Source organism: Hemicordylus capensis, chromosome 2 (assembly GCF_027244095.1).
Source record: "Hemicordylus capensis ecotype Gifberg chromosome 2, rHemCap1.1.pri, whole genome shotgun sequence".
In the NCBI taxonomy this organism is placed as follows: Eukaryota; Metazoa; Chordata; class Lepidosauria; order Squamata; family Cordylidae; genus Hemicordylus; species Hemicordylus capensis.
The window spans coordinates 139,982,548-140,002,579 of record NC_069658.1 but is presented as its reverse complement, the minus strand read 5'-3'; the positions used below and the strand labels follow the sequence as shown (position 1 = coordinate 140,002,579).

The 20,032-nt window shown below is 47.0% G+C and overlaps 1 long non-coding RNA gene across 2 annotated transcripts; it reads right to left on the bottom strand.

The window, feature by feature from the left end:
• Positions 1 to 8,668: 8,668 nt before the first annotated feature.
• LOC128347411 (uncharacterized) lies at positions 8,669 to 17,822 on the bottom strand. Of its 2 annotated transcripts, none has more exons than XR_008317554.1 (3): positions 17,705 to 17,822; positions 15,719 to 15,863; positions 8,669 to 8,811 (listed from the first exon to the last, which is right to left on the bottom strand). It is a non-coding gene; the product is annotated as an uncharacterized LOC128347411 (long non-coding RNA). The 2 variants fall into 2 exon arrangements; XR_008317553.1 differs by having other exon boundaries at positions 15,719 to 15,904; positions 17,705 to 17,769.
• Positions 17,823 to 20,032: the final 2,210 nt, after the last annotated feature.

The following is a 20,032-nucleotide window of genomic DNA, read 5'->3' as shown; positions in this document are numbered from 1 at the left end:
GATGTACAAAATTTGCATGTTCTGCTTTTAATGGGCAGTAAAGTCAAATACAATTCCACTGGCTTCATGGCCTTTCCTATCCTTGTCAACCAAGGCTTTGCTTAACCCTTTGACTTCCCTCACAGTTCACCACCTTCAGTCTTTGCTGCCAGTGATGTGTGAGCACTGTAAGATAGTCCCCTCAGAGGATGGAGCCACTCTGGGAACAGCAGAAGGTTCCAAGTTCCCTCCCTGGCTTTTCCAAGATAGGCCTGAGAGAGATTCCTGCCTGCAACCTTGGAGAAGCCGCTGCCTGTCTGTGAAGACAATACCGAGCTAGATAGACGAATGGTCTGACTCAGTATAAGGCAGCTTTCTATGTTCTTATGTTCTACTAGTATTTTTAAGCCCGTTAAAATAACGGGCGCTAGTAGGGTTGTTCTCCCTCGCCCGGGCCGGACCCGCCCTTGCTGTCTCTCCCCTCCCTATGGGCAGGCCGGACCTCCCTGCAGACCTCTCCTTGATGTAGGGTTAGCTTCACTCCTGCGCATTTTCACAACCTACCCCCACAGGCAAAGAGCTCCCAGACCGACAATCCGTGCAAAAAAGATGCTGGGGTTTCACCTGTTGGACGCCTGCCTGGCATACATGCATGCATGCATGCTCCCATTCAAAGTACAGCGCAGCTCCGCCAGGAGGAATAAAGGCCCCGTTTTGAAAGGGCTGAGCCCCCCCAGCCCCCGCCACCTGGGGAGCCAGTTCCCACCGCGTACCTGAGAGGGCCCGCACCGTACGGCAGAGCCAGGGCCCGCAGCGGAAGCGCCGGGTTGCCCGCCAGAGTGCCACCATGTTGTACGGCAAAGGCGACGGAGGCCGCCGAGCTGGGCGGGAGGACCCCTACCACGCGGCCACTGGGGCTGCCCGAGCCAGTGCCTGATGGCTGATGGCTGCTCCGCAGCCCCTCGCGAGGGTCGCATGGAGGTGCCCCCAGTAAATAGGTGTGTGAGAGAGGGAGGAGCCCTGGCAGAGACTGCCACGGGGAGGGGGAGTAGCCCCGTGGGTGGGGCCGGTGGGGGGAGCAAGGGCAGGCTGGCCTCTAAGAGCTGCAGCTTGAGTCTATCTGTTCCGGCTCGGGTCTGGTCCCGTCGCCGCTGCCTCTCCCTTCCCTGCGGCTGTGCCGGACCCGCTGCTGCTGCCGTTTTGTACCCGCCACTGCCGCCTCTTCCCCCTGCCCGGCTTCGGAGGCGTGGCCAGGCCTCAGCCACGGCTCCGCCGCTGCCTCAGCCAGCTTCTCCCGCCGCCTCTTCCCCCCGCCCGGCTTCGCTGCGGCCGCTTCTCCTTGGCCGCCGCTTCTCCTCCTCCAACATGGCCGCCGTGTCTCTGTGGCCGTATCTTTCTCGGACGTGTCTCTGCTGCCATTTTTTCTTGCCCTCAACTCTCGCCCTTCAGTGGCGGAACTCTCACAACGTGTCGCAAGAATTCTGCCGCCAAATCCAGGGCACGCATGCCAGCTAAGAGAATAATAATAATAATAATAATAATAATAATAATAATAATAATAATAAATTTGATTTCTATACCTCCCTTCCAAAAATGGCTCAGGGCGGTCACACAGAGAAATAACAAATAAATAAGATGGCTCCCTGTCCCCAAAAGGCTCACATTCTAAAAAGAAACATAAGACACACACCAGCAACAGTCACTGGAAGTACTGTGCTGGGGGTGGACAGGGCCAGTTACTCTCCCCCTGCTAAATAGAATCACCACGTTAAAAGGTGCCTCTTTGCCCAGTTAGCAGGGGAATTAAATATATAGATTGTGACTTGCATAACAGACATTTGTCCAACCACAGTCTGGCAACCTCTGGTTTAATGGTAGGGGAGCCACTCCCCCTTCCTGGTCCCCCGAGTCCACATCCCACAAGCTCCATAGCGCTTGCATCACCAGACTGTGGGCAAGGCATCAGAACGTCTGCAGGGTGGCAGCCATTGGCCACAATCTCCAGTGGGGTGTGCTGAGCATGATCGTGCTTTTTTGGAATGGATCGGCCATCCTTGGCAAGGAAAGGGCATCTAAATACCTTTAAGTGGCATTTAAGCCCTTCTTCTGACAGCAGTTGTACTGCTGCCCTTTTAAGAGAACCAGACCAAAACAGTCTCGCACAAGCACAATTGCTGGCAACAGGGGGGGGGAATCTGAGGGGCACTGTTTTTCTGTTACTCTGAGAAGGGATCATGAGGTCTTCCTAGGAGGGCATATGTATATGAGGGAGGGGAAAGGATCCTGGGGTCTGTTCCACTGTGACCAAGGATGCTCTTGTGATGGCAATCCCCATCAAAGCAGTCCAGGGTCACCCAAGCACACTCCTGCCCCCATGTCGGATTGCTGGCTAGGGAGAGGCCCAGTCCACTGGGGAGGACCAGAGGTTCAGTGAGTTTCAGGCCTCTGTCGGACTGTGCTCTCCCGAGGTAGGCCATCCAAATCAAGGCTCCGCTGCTTGTGTGGGGCCCCATTCTCTCTGGTAAAGAACAGAACTTGTACACTGTGACCCCCTCCGCTCCAGGAAACACTTTCATAGTCCCAAGGATCAGTTGCTGCTCCATGTGTCCAGGCGATACAAGGTGGGCAGATTAAGGAAACACCAGGACTGGAGATAGATCTTTACTCTCATTTCAAATTTCCCAGGTTTGGACTTGTGTTGTGACATATGCAGATCAGCTGCCGCAGGGAATTGCGGGAGAGGGGAGTCCTGATTTTCAGCAATCCCAGTAGGGTCGCCGTCCTGGCAAAAACAAACATGGATATATTCCAGTGGACGACCGCACTGGCAGCGGGTCTGCTTGGACTGCTTCTTCAAGGCAGTTGACACGACAGGGAGAGGTGTTCCTGGGGTACCCGTCCTCACAGCTTGCTTGTGTTGAGCAACCAGGCTGAGTGGCATCTGCCATCCGGCACACATGCGTATGTCCATGGCCTTTCACTCTCATGAAAGAGCAGTCATTGGGAGAAGGGGTATCATCAAACATTACTATCAATTCAGCCCCATCCCTGAGTTCCCCTGGATGGTTCATCTCATGAATAGTGCATGGGTGTCTCCATGGCCTTTCACTATCATGAGAGAGTGGTCTGCTCCAGAGCAGCATCTATCGTCATCACACATGAGGAATCTCTCATGTGACTGGAGGCAATGCTGCTCCTGCTGGATGGTTCTTGGATGGTAACTCCAGGGAATCCATGCTTTAACCCAAAGGGAAGGGTCTGGGGCCCCCTTCCCTAACTTCATCGTACAAAAAATAGAACAGAGCCATTAGAGAATTATTGGGTGCTGAGCAGGGGGTGCAGGGCAAGTGCTTGGAGAGGCAGCCTGTGAGAAGCATGGCAGGCATGGAGCGGGCATGTTCCTCGGTCTGAGTCACCTTCTCTATGATTCTGAAACAGCACAAAACCACGGTTATGGTGGCATTTGCATTTGGATGTAATGCTGCCTCCTTCAAACCTCAGGTTGGAACAGCAAAACTCACTACAAACCGAACGTTCAAATTAGACTTTGGCAAGGGAAACCACAGGTCATGTTTCATGCAAAACCATGATTTCATGCATTTGGATGTACACAAATTCCAACCTCTGCCCCATTCAACTCTGCTTTGGTGTTATGTGTGAATGCAACCATTGATTTGAACAAACCAGCATAGTTTTTAGCTGCAGGCTTCTAGTTAGTGTTTAATCTTTCCCACTGCAGTACATGGTGTGAATTTAGGACAAAATGTGTAGTTTTTGTATGTTAGTTTCCGATGAAAGCTTCACTCCCCCACCCCCACCCAAGAGAGGTATGGTTAAACACAGAGATTTTAAAAAGAAGCTCATTTCAGTCTTGATTCTGCAAACATTCACTTAACAACATTTACTCATTTAACCAGATGGAGTATGTATGGGAATAAAGACCGTCTGCCTAAATGAGCAATTCACAGCCTTGGTCTTTCATGTGTGAAAGGAGTCTCCATAGGGAGGTGTGGGCAGTTGATGCAGGGAATTGAGTGCCTTTCTGAACACTTCCTCAGACCACACACACACACACACACACACACACACACACACACACACACACACACAGACATACAAGCTTGCTGCTCATTAATATAAAGAATAAGCATTTGTACTGGACAAGGTCTCTCATTGTCCTTTCACTTAGCTACTGCAGCTATTGCCTCACCCCTCTTTTGACTTTGTCATGGTGATGATAATTGTGATGATAATACTCAGTATATATATAGCACTAATGTGGTCAAAACACTTAATACAACTTATTTCACGGTTGGAGACAAGTAGTTGAGGCTGTACAGTTCTCTATTTGCTACAGGAATAACTTTGCACTGATTAAGTGTGCATACCAAACTTAGGTGCATGTACACACCATCAGATTTATAGTGGCCTTAATAGATAGATAGATAGATAGATAGATAGATAGATAGATAGATAGATAGATAGATAGATAGATCCAGTAATATGAACCCAGGTTTCCCATGTCCAGGTCTACTCCTTAGCCTGTTGATTCCCAGCCTGTTTTCTGGAGCACATTAGTGTGTTATTGGAAAGTCCAAAGTATCCATCAATAAATTTTGGATGCACCCACCACTCTATATCCCTCTCAGATTTCCCCTCTCTCTGTCAGTACATTGGCAGTAACATCCTTCCGAGTAAGGAGGGAACCTTACTTAACACTGGCTACTGCTAATGGGAGTAGGGGAATCCTCAAAATACTGTCATTGCTCAGAAAGTGCTGTTCCATTCCTGAACCCTGACGTACTGGAAATACCCAGAAGTGTGTTTTTAGAATAAGTTTTTATTGTTGGCAAATTTTTATTGTTTTTTTTTCTTTTTTCAAGATATGTAATACAAAATATACAACAAAATAAGTATCTATCTTACCACAAAATCTCTATCTCACCCATCTTAAATGGATGGAAGGAAGGAAGGAAGGAAACTAAAGTGGCAATATTACCTTACCCCCTGCAGTTGCAAGGAGAATGCCTCATGCCTGGCTGAAGCTGATCAAGAAAATATGGATGCATTTTTAGTGTAATTGTGAAGTGTGTGTAACTTTAGTAATTTTTATTCAGAAAAACCTGTGCCCTGAACTACATTTTCTCTTGATGCCACCATAATGAGGACTTCATTTCTAGGTGCAACGGTTTTACAATTAAGCGTGGAAATGACAGAATTGTAACAGATGAAGAGGAAACAAAATGTCTGCATTCATTGCAAGCAAAGAGAAGAAGAGAGAGAATGTTATTGGCTGATGAAATCATCCTTTTATGATAAGCTGTGGGATCTTCATATTTGCACATGTGCTGTTTATAAGAAAATGGCTCTTCAGAGGAACAATTTAGCAGAGATTAATCCCTGTGAAATCTGAGTGAGTCAGTGTGAGCTCCCATTTTCCTAGCTTGCTTCAGACATTGAAAACATCTTTCCCCCATCACAACAACACTTCAGAGGACTCAAGTATTTCCTGGCATTGTAGGTTATGTATATATAACATAGGCTTTGTGCCCTGAGAAAGATGCAGCTGCTTTCTGAATAAATGCAGAAAGCAAATGTTTTAGATTTGTGATCTTGTTGTATGTATGTTTTTGGTGATTTGTTCCATTCTAAAAGTATTTTCCACGAGCTATGTCTTAGCCAAATGCAGTGTTGACATGATGAGAATGGTACAAATGCTCACTGAAGGGCTCTCTCTCTCTCTCTCTCTCTCTCTCTCTCTCTCTCTCTCTCTCTCTCTCTTTCTTTCACAGGATGAGGATGATGATGATGATGATGATGATGATGATGATGATCGTTCTTGTTCTTGTTCTTATTAAGGTAATGCACCAACATACAGGATATGAAATGATAATGATAACCTAATAGCATTGGTCCTGTAAACTGACTATTTCTTTGGGTTTTGTCTAGGTGGATAACTGAAGTTACTTGTTTCATGAGCAATGATGGCCAATTAATGTTGCTAGAACCCGGAATGCAGATCACATCTACCTGTCAGGGCAAGGGATGGATTGCGCGATTTTGCTCCTTCACTATTTGTATGGTAGGGAAGGGGGTGGGAGGCATTCTTGTTTTGAATGTTGCTGGTAAAGGAAAACAAGTCTGAAAATGTTGGGTTTTTTTAACTAGCTGGCAAGAAGCAGGTTTGAGGAGCTGCCTGTTGTTGCTTTTTGGGGTGGGGGCAGGGTGGGGACTGATGCTATTTTAGAGCCTAACACTACTGGCCTGGGTGTCTCCACACATCTCATCCTGTATATTTGTAAATAAAGACATATTAGAGCAAGTTGTTCTAGTAAGATCTAATCTGTCTACTTTCCTTTCACTATCCCTACAACAGGACTAAATTTGGTCTAAATCGGTACTTGCACCTCAAACATTCACGTCTGCCAACTTGAATTAGGGTGGGTGTCATCATCACAGACTATGCCTTTGAAGTTGTCCTGAGCATAGTCTCATAGGGCATAGAGTTGTCCACTGTGCTTACTTCCAGGGAGGGATCCACTGGGCTCTCTGCAGAGGCAGGGATGGGCGGTGGCCAGGGAGAGTGAGGGACCTGCCAACGGGCAGGAATCAAGCCCCCATAGCCAAATATGGGCTGAAGCAGCCGGGGTACCCCAGCCACTGCACAATCAAGAGCTGGGCAGCTGCAGGGAAGGGTTGCTGGGGAGGTGCACCCGGATGATGTCAGCGGTGCATGTCCTAGAGGGAGGGGGCTGGAGAGGGAGGGAAGACACCCAGACAACAACTAGATGGCAATTATAGAGGATAAGGGCTCACCGTGAATAAAGGAGGGGCATTGGCCCAATACAGGGGTGTGGGAGGTGCATAGCCTACGAAGAGGCATATATGGGAGCAGCTGGGGATGAGAGGCTATCTTCTGGGGAGTGTCTGGGACCTCTGGAGAGAGGCAGACATGAGAACCGACTAGCCTGGAAAGGACGAGGACCAGGGTGATACTCAACCCACTCTCCTTTCTGGACTCTGAGGCCGAAACTGCTCAGCCCTTCCACATCAGTCTGTGGGTTGAAGGGGGAATCTGGCCAGACAGAGCTGTCCCTATGTGTCCCAACAATTGCATCAAATTTCATCCAAATTGGTTCCCACGTGCCTCAAACATTCATGTGTCAGCTATCTTGAATTGGGATAGATGACATCATCACAAATTGCGCTGCTGATCCTTTGTGTCACTCACTACAACTGCACCAAATTTGGTCCAAATCGGATAGATGTTCCACAAGTTAAGAACATGAGAACAGCCCTGCTGGATAAGCCTCAAGGCCTATCTAGTTCAGCATCCAGTTTCACACAGTGGCCCATGAGATGCCTCTGAGAAGCCCACAGGCAAGAGCTGAGGGCATGCCCTCCATCCTACTGTTACTCCCCTGCAACTGATATTAGAAGCATCTAGTCTCTGAGGCTAGAGGTGGCCTATAGCCCTCAGAGTAGCAGCCATTGATAGACCTGTCCCCTGTTAATTTATCTAACCCCCTCTTAAAGCCATCCAGACTGCTGGCAATCAACACATTTTGTGGCAGAGAATTCCACAAGTTGCTTATGTGTTGGGTGAAAAAGTACTTCCTGTAGCCCACTTCCGTTAGCCCACTTGTACCTCAAATGTTTGTGCACCCACCATGTTGAATCAGAGTGGATTACATCATTACAAACTATGCCCTTGAGACATCCCTATGTGTCCCTACAGCTGTAGCAAATTTGGTTCAAATTGGTTAGACAATCTATAAGTTAGCCTACTTGCGCCTCAAATGTTTACACATCAACTATCTTGAATCAGGATGAATGACATCATCACAGATTTTGCTGTTGAGGTTGTCCCTAAGTGTCACTCACTATGACTGTGCTAACTTGTGAACCGCCTAACCAATATGAACATATTGGTTAGGCAGTTCACAAGTTAGACCACTTGACCCTCAAATGTTTTATGTGTCCACCATCTTGAATCGGAGTGGATGACATCATTACAAACTACACTGTTGAGGTATCCCTATGTGTCCCTAAAGCTGTAACAAATTTGCTTCAAATTGGTTAGGTGGTTCACATGTTAGACCATTTGCGCCTCAAATGTTTACACATCCATCATCTTAAATTGGGATGAATGACATCATCACAAACTACACTGTTGAGGTGTCTCTAGGTGTCACTCACTATGACTGTACCGAATTTGGTTCAAATCAGTTAGGTTAGGTGGTTCACAAGTTAGACCACTTGCACCTCATTTATTTATATCTATGTAAACTGTTTTGGGAACTTTTGTTGAAAAGCGGTATATAAATATTCTTCATCATCTTTAAATGTTTACGTGTCCACCATCTTGAACCAGGCTGGATGACATCATCACAAACTACGCTGTTGAGGTGTCCCAATGTGTCCCTATAACTGTACCCAATTTATTACATATTGGTCCAGGCACTGTGAAGTTGATAGGGGATACACACACAGAGACAAATGGACACACATACCCACACACAGTGCTAGGTAATCTCATACACTTATTTTCCTTAAGGAAAGTAGGGTAAAAAACCACATCAAAGACTCCAGACACTGAATGTGCTGATTTATAAACAGTCTTGCTGGGTTAAACCATGACAAAGTACCAGATTAGCTACTTTTATGTATTATTTATTTGTTTGTTTGTTTGACAAATTTATTTAACAAATTTAATAATGAAAGGAAGTCTCCTCTTACTGCACTGCATCTTCAACAGCATTTTGATCTTTCCTCCGCTTATTTTGTTGGTCCTTCTCCATTTGTTCCATCACCAAGACATGAACTCAAGATCTTGCATGTTGTTAGCCAGAATAATCAAGAAGTGAGAGGCAGAATTATTATAAGTATTAGCCTTATAGATAGAAATAATGAGCTTTTAATTCAGTCACCTTGTATTTACTGTATCCTATTCAAGACACCTGGCATCTGCTTTCTATACGGCAATTTAACATAATTGTAATCTTCCCCCTGTCCCCTCTTTCCTCAAATTCCCTTTTTTGAAAGTCTGATAAAGACCTTGTGACCAAAGGACCAGAAAGAAAAAGTGATGACTGTTAAATAAACAGTGTTGAACAAACAAGGCCGGAGACTTAAGAGAAAAGTATAAACAATTTATTTTGAATATCTGGGGTTGCTGAAGATAAGAGGCTGTGTATGCTGACAAGATGACAAGATGAAAAAGAATGAAAGGAGAGCATCTAAAGAACATCTGAAGACCAAGCCCAGACAGGTGGGATCGGAGTTGTCATAACTTTAAGTTTTGATGGATGTGAGGAATTGACCCCGAAAGCAGTCAAGGACTCAAAAGAGGATAAAACCAGAACATCTGTAATTGTCGGGAGAGACCTTAAACGGGCCATTTAAGGTCTCCCTGCACTTTTGGAAATGGACTTTCCCAGATTCCCTTTCCCCTCCTCCCTTTCCCTCCTCCCTTCCACTGCTAGGTAAACTGCTTCTATTAGAATGAGATAAATTAGCTTTGCTTGCAAGGACAATATATCTATTGTTCCTCTCCAAAACTATTTCCTTAAGTAAAATTATAAGACAATCCCTGTTTAATTGCTTTTATCTCCTCACATATCCATGGATTGAACCTAGGCTAAGGGGTTTAGATAACCACAGAGAAAGCATATGAGATTCAGGGAGACTGCAACATTGGTACATTGGCACACTGATCCACTGGGACACTGGTATATTGGCACACTGGTTCACATTCTCCCACATATTGCTTGAACCTCTTGGTTGTGTAACAAAAGCTGAGTACATTATCTTTCCCCCCACAGAACTCATTAGTAGGGATGTGCAAAACGATTCAGGTACAAAATGATTTGTACCCAAATCTGGCCGATTTGGGTGATTTATAGACAAGACAAATCACTAGGGATGTGCAAATTGGTTTGGGTACAAATTGATTTGTACACGAATCTGGGTGATTTGGAGACAAAACAAATCACTCCTGTGGTCCATTGGCTAGATTTGGGTACAAATTGAATCATGCCTGATTTGATTCGAATAGATTTGAGATTCAGATCCCTCCTATTAATTTCCCCAGATTCCCAGCTTTCATTTAAAAAAAACCAACAACAAGCTAAGCTCTAGCCCTTGTAGAAGTTGAGTTATGGAGCAAAATGTGTGGTCACTATTTTTCAAGTGATTGGATTCTTTGGTGTATAATAACTTTCCCTCAATGAATCCCTATGAGGAGTCATTACACAACTTCATTTCTTCTATTCATTTTGACTGTCTTTTTGACAGTGCCAGCTGTCAACTGCCATATGCCAACTATACCCCACTCCCACCTGCAAGACAGTGAGGTACTACTCAGTTTATGTTCTAGGATTCCCCCCCCCCAAGTGTTTAGGCTCTTTGGTGTCTAATAACCTTTCCTCATAATGAATCCCTATGAGGATTCATTACACACTAAAGAGTCTAAACACCTCAAAAAATCTTAAAATATGAGCAAGTACCCAGTGGCTTGTGGGTTGCGGGGTAGTTGGAATATGGGATGCCATTAATTCCCCACCCCCACTTGCAAAACAGTGGGGTCAAAATGAACAGAAGAAATGAAGGTGTGTAATGAATAGGGATGTGCAAACCGGTTCAAATTCAAACCGGTCTGAGGGTTCAAATTCAAACTGAACCAGCCTTTAGGTTCGAGCTGCCAGTTCGAATTTGAACTGAACTGAGGGGGTTCTATTTGAACCAGTTCAAACTGGTTTGACCCTCCCAAAGTGGGTGGGGTGGTATTTGGCACCCATGGGTGCCTACCACCTAACCCCCAAAGCAATTGGACACTCGAACGATTTTTTAAAATGAATTTTTGAAATAATTTTAATTTTTTCTCATAGGGTATAATGGAACTTGAACCAGCTGATTATTCCCTATTGTGGAGCACCCATGGGTGCCAACTACCACCCAAACCCCAAAGCAATCAGACACTCCTATGATTTGTTATGAATTTTTGAAATATTTTTAATTATTTTTCTTATAGGATGGCTAATTATTTACATAACTGGAAGGATGGTTAATGGATGTCATTATGTATCAGCTTTACTATTCATGTTTATGTATTGTCTTATTAATAAATTAAAATGAATAAACAAACAAACAAACAAATAAAACATGAAATAATAAACAGTATACACCTGGGTGTGATGTGTGATTGCTCCTGACCCATGTCTCTCTCTGAATCTTCCCCTGGAGAGCAGGGGAAAATAGGGGTTGGCAGTGTCCATGCACAACAGGCAGTTTGGGTCTGACAGTGGATACTGACAGTGGATACTGAGTGGGCAATCAAAGCCAAACAGGAATGCAGATCATACCTGTCAAGGTGAGACTGAGATCAGTGTTGTGTCTTAGATTGGGGGAGGGGGCTAGAGCAAAAGAAAACAAAAGAAGCCATTTGAGTGTGAAATAAATTTGAGTTTTCACAGTTGGGTGTTAATAGGCAGTTTATCTCAAGCAATTTTTTGAGTGGATGAGAAGATCCTGTATAGCTCCTGGTTCCCACATGATTACTCTCCCCTCGTCCTAACTTGATCTTTGCAAATACATGATTGATGATTGGGAGGCCCCTTGCCTCTCACTGCTACCACACTCTTCCCTCCAACACCAAAAGTGGATAACCTTGGGGCTGGGAAAGAAAGAATATGGGGCTGGGAGGGAGCATACAGGGGCAGCAATGGAGGTGATGCTGGGGTGGCCGCAGCTGGTAGATAAGTGATGCCTATAAGGGGGGGGACTACCCAAATTTGCCACCCCATGGCACAATGGCTACCTGAAGCTGCTGCTTCACCTCTTCACATGGAGGAGTCGCTCCTGCCACAAGGGGACCACAAAAGTCTCCCTTTGAAAAATCCTATGGTTAGTAGGGGAGTGTTGGCACAATATACAATCTCCTGAGTGCATGTTGCAGGGACTTTCCTGTTTGAACCGCCCCTGTGTTTGTGTAACCCTGGTAAGTGAAAGGCGATCAAGAGTGGCAGCCCCACCTCTGCTTCGTCTTCTGCTTTCCCAGTAATGGCCAGTCGAGTTTCCCCACCCTCAGGCTGCTTCACTGGCTGCCACTTGCAGGAGCCTCGGATAGTCTGCACATGAGGATGCCAGCTCACACCTCTCATTGGACTGAACATGACATAGGCAGGAGACATGGAACTGCGTTGGACTCAGTGACATGGCCATGCACCCCTTGTACCATCTCGTTTGGTCCTCCAGTATCTCATGTTGGACTGAACGTGACATAGGCAGGAGACATGGACCTGCTACTCTCAGTGACACGGCCATGCACCCCTTGTACTATCTCGTTTGGTCCTCCAGTATCTCATGCTCCTACAAGTGTATGAGTCATTTTTTTTAACTGCATGAGCAAATAATTCTTTTTATTTATTTATAGTAGCAGAAAGGACATGCAGAATGACTCATTTTATGTACACTCTTGTATAAAGTTGCCAATTGACTGTAATAAAATAAATGTCCACAAATATAGATATGTAAGTATAGCACCACAGTTGCATTTAAGTGTCAGTCGCTGTCACAATGAAATGTGCTTACTCACAGTAAATTTCCTAACCAGTGACCAGGGGTGCACTTAGGTCCAAAAACTGCCCAGACCCGAAGAGCTCCGGAGGGCCCCACTGCTGCCCCCGCCACGAGGCCTACTTTAATTTAAAATAAATAAATAAATAAATACCAGCAAATCTGCGAAAATGTGTATTTCATCATGATATGTAATTATACTCGTACTAGTAATTTTGCATGCCCCAAGGCATTAAACATTTAAAAGAGCCTGCTGCTTTTTCGAGCACTTATAAGGCTGCGTGTTAGTAATAGACTGGAAGCATAGTAACAAATATGCTTTGCTGCTTTATATGATTTCAAAATTTATTTCTTGAAACCCTTTGGATTTACAAAGCTGACAAATGTGTCTTTCCATTTGCTCTGTCCAGGTACAAAGCCTTGATGGTACAGATGTACTCTGTCCAGATACAAACACACACACTACTCTGTGCTTGCATTTGCAATGTCACTTCACATTGTTAAAGAATTTAAGTGTACTTTGAAGACAAGCCATTTACTCAGGAATAGAAGGGCTGAAAATGTAGTTTATTTGTAGTATGTATGAAAGCTGAGCGGGGGGAAGGGAATACGTTTACAGCTGAACCAACTTTGGGGGAATGACAAACGTGCCCTCAGGGAAACCCAAACTAGTCTTCTGCCATAGATGACTTCAGTGGAGCCAGCGGTTAAAGCGTGAGCTCTGTAGTTGTGGAGTAAAAGTAAAGTGTGCCGTCGAGTCAGTGTTAACTCCTGGCTCCCACAGAGCCCTATGGTTGTCTTTGGTAGAATACAAGAGGGTTTTACCATTGCCTCCTCCCACTCAGTATGAGATGATGCCTTTCATAATCTTTCTATATCGCTGCTGCCTGATATAGGTGTTTCTCATAGTCTGGGGAGTAGTATCACATGATTGTAGCGTCTACAGATGTGAACATTTCTTTCCTGCTCTGTCATGTACATGTGACTCTATGAAGCTATTCTCACAATCGGCCAAAAGTGGGCTAAAGGAGCCTAGCCCGCATTTGGGCAAGTGTGGGAACCACTGGGCTCACAGGCGAGCCCGTTTTCCTCAAAGTGGGTAACTCACTGAAGTGGCCCTCACCTACAGTGAGGGAAATAAGTATTTGATCCCCTGCTGATTTTGTCCGTTTGCCTTGGCTATAATGACCAGGCTATAATTGGAATGGTAGGTTTATTGTAGCTGTGAGAGACAGAATAACAACAAACAAACCCTCAAAAGCCCAGTGCCCAAAAGTCAGCGATGGATTTGCATTGTAGTGAGGGAAATAAGCATTCGATCCCTTCACAAAAGATGTCTTAGTACTTGGTGGCAAAACCCTTGTTGGCAATCACAGAGGTCAGACGTTTCTTGTAGTTGGCCACCAGGTTTGCACACAACCCAGGAGGGATGTTGTCCCACTCCTCTTTGCAGATCCTCTCCAAGTCAGAAAGGTTTCGAGGCTGATGTTTGGCAACCCGAACCTTCAGCTCCCTCCACAGATTTTCTATGGGATTAAGGTCTGGAGACTGGCTGGGCCACTCCAGGACCTTCATGTGCTTCTTCTTGAGCCACTCCTTTGTTGCCTTGGCTGTGTGTTTTGGGTCATTGTCATGCTGGAATACCCATCCACGACCCATTCTCAATGCCCTGGCTGAGGGAAGGAGGTGCTCACCCAAGACCTGACGGTACATGGTCCCGTCCATCGTCCCTTCGATGCGGTGAAGGTGTCCTGTCCCCTTAGCAGAAAAACACCCCCAAAGCATAATGTGTCCACCTCCATGTTTGACGATGGGGATGGTGTTCTTGGGCTCATAGGCAGCATTCCTCCTCCTCCACACACGGCGAGTTGAGTTGATGCCAAAGAGCTCGATTTTGGTCTCATCTGACCACAACACTTTCGCCCAGTTCTCCTCTGGATCATTCAGATGTGCATTGGCAAACTGCAGACGGGCCTGTACATGTGCTGCCTTGAGCAGGGGGACCTTGCGGGCACTGCAAGATTTCAGTCCTTCACGGCGTAGTGTGTTACCAATTGTTTTCTTGGTGACTATGGTTCCAGCTGCCCTGAGATCATTGACAAGATCCCCCCGTGTAGTTCTGGGCTGCTTTGTCACCGTTCTCATGATCATTGCAACTCCACAAGGTGAGATCTTGCATGGAGCCCCAGACTGAGGGAGATTGAGAGTTATTTTGTGTTCCTTCCATTTGCGAGTTATCGTGCCAACTGTAGTCACCTTCTCACCAAGCTGCTTGGCGATAGTCTTGTAGCCCAGTCCAGCCTTGTGCAGGTCTACAACCTTGTCCCTGACATCCTTCGACAGCTCTTTGGTCTTGGGCATGGTGGTAAGTTTGAAAGCTGAGTGATTGCTTGCTTCTATGGACAGGTGTCTTTTATACAGGTACTGTAACAAGCTGGGATTAGGAGCACTCCCTTACAGAGGGTGTTCCTCATCTCAGCTCGTTACCTGCATATAGTGAAAAGACACCTGGGAGCCTGAAATCTTGCTGGTTGATAGGGGATCAAATACTTATTTCCTTCACTACAATGCAAATCCATCGCTGACTTTTGGGCACTGGGTTTTTGAGGGTTTGTTTGTTGTTATTCTGTCTCTCACAGCTACAATAAACCTACCATTCCAATTATAGCCTGGTCATTTCTGTGTCAGAGGGCAAACGGACAAAATCAGCAGGGGATCAAATAATTATTTCCCTCACTGTAGAACGAGGTGAACGGAGCGAGCGCTCCATTAACCACATTTTTTTGATCGTGTATTGCCACGGCACGGCTCCGCACCACAGAAACACATGAGGGGACCCCCACCAGGAGGCTGCAAGCAGCCTCCCGGGCTCAGGGGCTCTCCAGCATGCCCCACTTGCTCGCGCAAGGCATCCTGGAACTTCCGGGGGCCATGCAGCCCCCAATATCCACAGCCCCCACCGGCTCTGTGACGGAGCTGGCAGTCAGGGCTGCTGCCTTGGTTGTCTGCAGGGAGAGTGGGCTAAGCCCGCTCTCCCCGCCAACGCCCTTACGGCGAGTCTCACTGATTGTGTGAGACTCGCCTCTATGTCCTACTTACATCTTTCTTTAATTACATCAGCTTCATCTTACATAATCATTCACTTCCTTACATCATTACTTACATCAGCATACGATCTATAGTCCATCTCCAGAAAGCCAGGGCTATTGAAAGTGACTGTCCAACACATTCTTCCATTGTGGGTGGCTGCGAAGTGAGTCCTTCCATCCAGCAGGGGGAAGTCAGGAGTGGTTCCAAGTCACTGCTTGCTAAATTTCCACCCGTGAGCAGAAGAGAAAGAGATAACAACCTTAGGGTGAAAGTGAAGGGGGAAGAGATCAGTCATCTGGTTCTCCTGACTGATCCTGGTCTTAGACCTGAAGCAAACTGCCACCTCATCCACCTGCTACACATCCTGAAGGCAGCACAAGATTGGATCGCACTGAAATCTCAATCTTTCTCACTCACAAACTCACTCACCACTGCCCAACTCAGTTTGACAAGCAGTGCCTGGGAATCACTGCTGACACTCTGAAGCGGGATGCCCAGTTCTCATTCCATTAGCCTATACTGACCTTTGTAACACAGGCAGCAAAGAGCTTGCTTCTACACATTTGTTAATACTAAGCCTTAGAATATAAGAGAAACAGGCCCTTGGAGAGGAGTAGTGCTTATGACTGATCTTGGTGCATAAGTGCTGCAAAGAAGCCCCCAACTCTTATAGGAACATAGGAAGCTGCCATATACTGAGTCAGACCACAGGTCCATCTAGCTCAGTATTGTCTACCCAGACTGGCAGCGGCTTCTCCAAGGTTGTAGGCAGCAGTCTCTCTGAGCCCTATCTTGGAGACGTACTGTATGCTTTGGTAGTTTGTTGGTTTAATAAAAAAATCTTGTCCTATTAAAAAAAATAAAATCTTGTCCTGTCTTGGATATGCCAAGGAGGGAACCAGGAACTTTCTGCTCTTCCCAGAGTGACTCCTTCCCCTAAGGGAAATATCCTACATTGCTCACACTTCAAGTCTCCCATTCATATGCAACCAGGGTGGACCCTGCTTAGCTAAGAGGACAAGTCGTGCTTGCCACCACAAGACCAACTCTCCCCTCGCCACCCACTCATATGCCTGCAAGCTCCTTTACTTGGCAGCTGCAGCTGCTGGACAACAGCAGAGAGGGAAAGAGTGTCCTCCAAATTGTAATCTGCATTTGTGAATGTGTGTATGTTTTTGTATGTGTGTGTTTGGGGTGGGTGGGTTTCAATTCAGAATACAGGCACACATTGCAAACATACCAATTTGGCTTCCTAAACCAGGTAATTATGAGGCTTGGTGACATTGCTGCACACAATGAAGTTTGTTATCAAGCAGTGTTTGAATGTTGACATGTCATAGTATTTAGTATCTGATGGTATTTGAGAAATCAAAATCAACTAGCTTAACCCGCAGAGAGCCAGAGGCGCTCTTAGGACTGGGCCACGGGAATCTGGTCTGGTCCTCGCTGCCTGGGAGGGCCCCCAAACACTCCCCTACTCCCTCCATTGCCGCAACAGGCTGTGCCATGCCGAAGCAGGCTGCGCTGCCCACGGCAATCCCGCAGTCCTTCTTCCCCCCCCCTGGCAGCGGTGACGGGAGAGCGATGCTGGGCCTGCCCTTTGGCCCCACATCTCTAACGAACTGCGAGGCACGCCTGAAGTCACGGGCTTGCAACAAACTCTCACAAGTGCGCAGGCGTGCCTCGCAGTTCATTAGAGGCACGGGGCTGAACAGCAGGCCCAGCATTGCGCTCCAGTCAGCACTGCCATCGCTGGTGGGAGGTGGCGGGGGGCGGAGAAGGACTGCTGGCAGCTCCCAGCAGTCACCCCTTGGCTGTGTGGTGGCTGGAAAATATATTTTTAAAATGAATATTCAGCACAGCAAGGCAGGTGCAGGAGGCCCCCAAAAGTAGATTTGGGGGGGGCCTCATGCTGGGGGGGGGCCTCCCGCCAGGGGCGGTCTAGATACCAAAATGACCTAGATGCGCCCCTGCACAGAGCATCTGCATGCTAGTACTTGATTGCTCCCCTCACCCCCTGCCACATTCCCCCTCACCTCAGAGATCTCTCCATCCTCACCTGAGCTGCACTCCTGCTTGTCCTCCTCCATCCAGTTGCTTCCATTCACCTCACCCCTCTTGGTCATCTCTTTACTCCATTCCCCTCACTCTGCTTGGTCATGGCTGCAGCGTTGCTGGTGCCTATTGGCAAAGCTACAGCCCCCTATCCCCAGAGACCTCCCCACCCTCACCCGAGCCCCACTCCTGCTCCTCCTGCGCAGTAGCAACAGCAGTGGTTTCTTGCTGCTGCCACCACAATTGCCACTTGTTCCCCTTAGGCTGCTGACAGGCTTCGGCCCATCCCTTTCCTGCCTGCCCCCCCTCCAGCCTCAATAGCCTCAAACAGCAGCAGTGGTTGACTGGGACCTTCCTTGCTGCCACTGCGGCCATGGCTGCTCGTTCCCCTCAGGCCGCTGACAGGCTTGGGCCTGTCTCTAGCCCTTCCTTCTTTCTCCCTTCCCCCCTTCTTTTTCTCTCTTTCTTTCTCCTCCATTCGCTCTTCCCCTCTGTCTTTCTTTCCCTCCCTTCTTTTTGTCTCTTTTTCTCTCTTTCCCACTCCCCCTTCCTGAGTTAACAGATCTTGTTCATCTTGTTTCCTCATCTAATTCACACTACGGCAGCCTCCTTCTCCTGAAGGGGCTCTTTCCTTCCTCATGACCCCTCTCTTTGCAGACCCCTGCCCACTATCCCTATATATGCACACTAGTATTTTTCAGCCCGTTTAAAAAAAGGGCGCTAGTTGCCTTCTCCGCCCTCCCACGCCGCCTCCTCCCGCACGGGCCTTCCACCTCCCGCGGTGGTATTGGGTGTGTGGGGGCCCTCCGCGGTGGTTTGGGTTTGGGTGGGGGGGGTCCTCTTCCCCCCAGCCGGTTTTGGCGGCGCCACCAGGCCCCGGCGGCGGCTCTGCCGCCGCCTCGGCCGGCTTCCTCCGCTGCCTCTTCCCCCCGCCCGGCTTCGCGGTGGCTGCTTCTCCTTGGCGGCCGCTTCTCCTCCTCCCACCCATCATGGCCGCCTGGTGCCGGTGGTCGTGTCTCCCTCGGCGTGTTCTGGGCATGCGCTGCGCGCATGCCCAGAACAGCCGAGGGAGACACGGATGCACGCCAGGCACTTTATTATATAGGATTCCTTTCAATCCTATGGGATTGAAGAATAGAACAATATCGGACCTCTGAAAAGTATACAGTGTACTGTGCTTGATTGGCCAGCAAACTTGCCTGACCTGACCCCATAGAGAATCTATGGGGCATTGCCAAGAGAAGGATGAGAGACATGAGACCAAACAATGCAGAATTGCTGAAGGCCGCTAATGAAGCATCCTGGTCTTCCATAATACCTCATCAGTGCCACAGGCTGATAGCATCCATGCCACGCCGCATTGAGACAGTAATTGCTGCAAAAGGGGCCCAAACCAAGTACTGAATACATATGCATTCTTATGCTTTTCAGAGGTCCGATATTGTTCTATTCTTCAATCCTTGTCTTCTTGGTTCCATGTAATATTCTAATTTTCTGAGATTGTGGATTTGGGGTTCTCATGAGCTGTACGCCATGATCATCACAATTATAACAAATTAAGGCTTGACTTATCTCGCTTTGCATGTAATGCGTCTGTCTCATATATCAGTTTCACCTTTTAATTTGCATTACTGAAATTAATGGACTTTTGCACGATATTCTAATTTTCCGAGTTTCACCTGTACATTCTGCCCATTTTCTAGTTCAGCAGATAGTTTTGTGTTTATCTCCAACCTCGGATTCCCTCCCAATCCTGGCTCTCATACAGCAATACATTTCCCCCCCTTTTAAGTCCTGGAACCTGCAAAATCTCTCTCGCGCTCACTCTCTCTCTCAACCTTTTAAAAACTAGACGTACTTCTTTCCTAAAGCATTATCATTCCCTATTTCCCCTCTTTCTTCACTTGTCCTGGGGGGAAAGAATTATAACCCAACATCTTTTCCCTAAAGCTATTCATAAAGCATAAAAGCAATGAGGGAGGATATAAATATATTCATGAATTAGTGCTATTAAAATTCTATCTGCGTTAGATGGGAATAAATTGCACTTATCACACCCCCTGCAGCTGCGGACTGTCACAGTCAGCAATGGGAAGCAAAGAGCAGCAAGAAGAAGATCATATCAAATTCAGCGGGTATGAAAAAAGTAGGAATCAGAATAATGAGCAGCCCATATGTTTGCCATAGGGGAAATCCTCTTCATTTTGTGTCTCACTGCCCATAAATACTTATCTTCCATGTCCCAGCTACTCTGTTTGCCCGTCAGTTTTATTTTTTACTTGTAATATCCCTCTTTGGTAGTGGTGGTCAATGGTCAGTGAGGTGGGGCAGA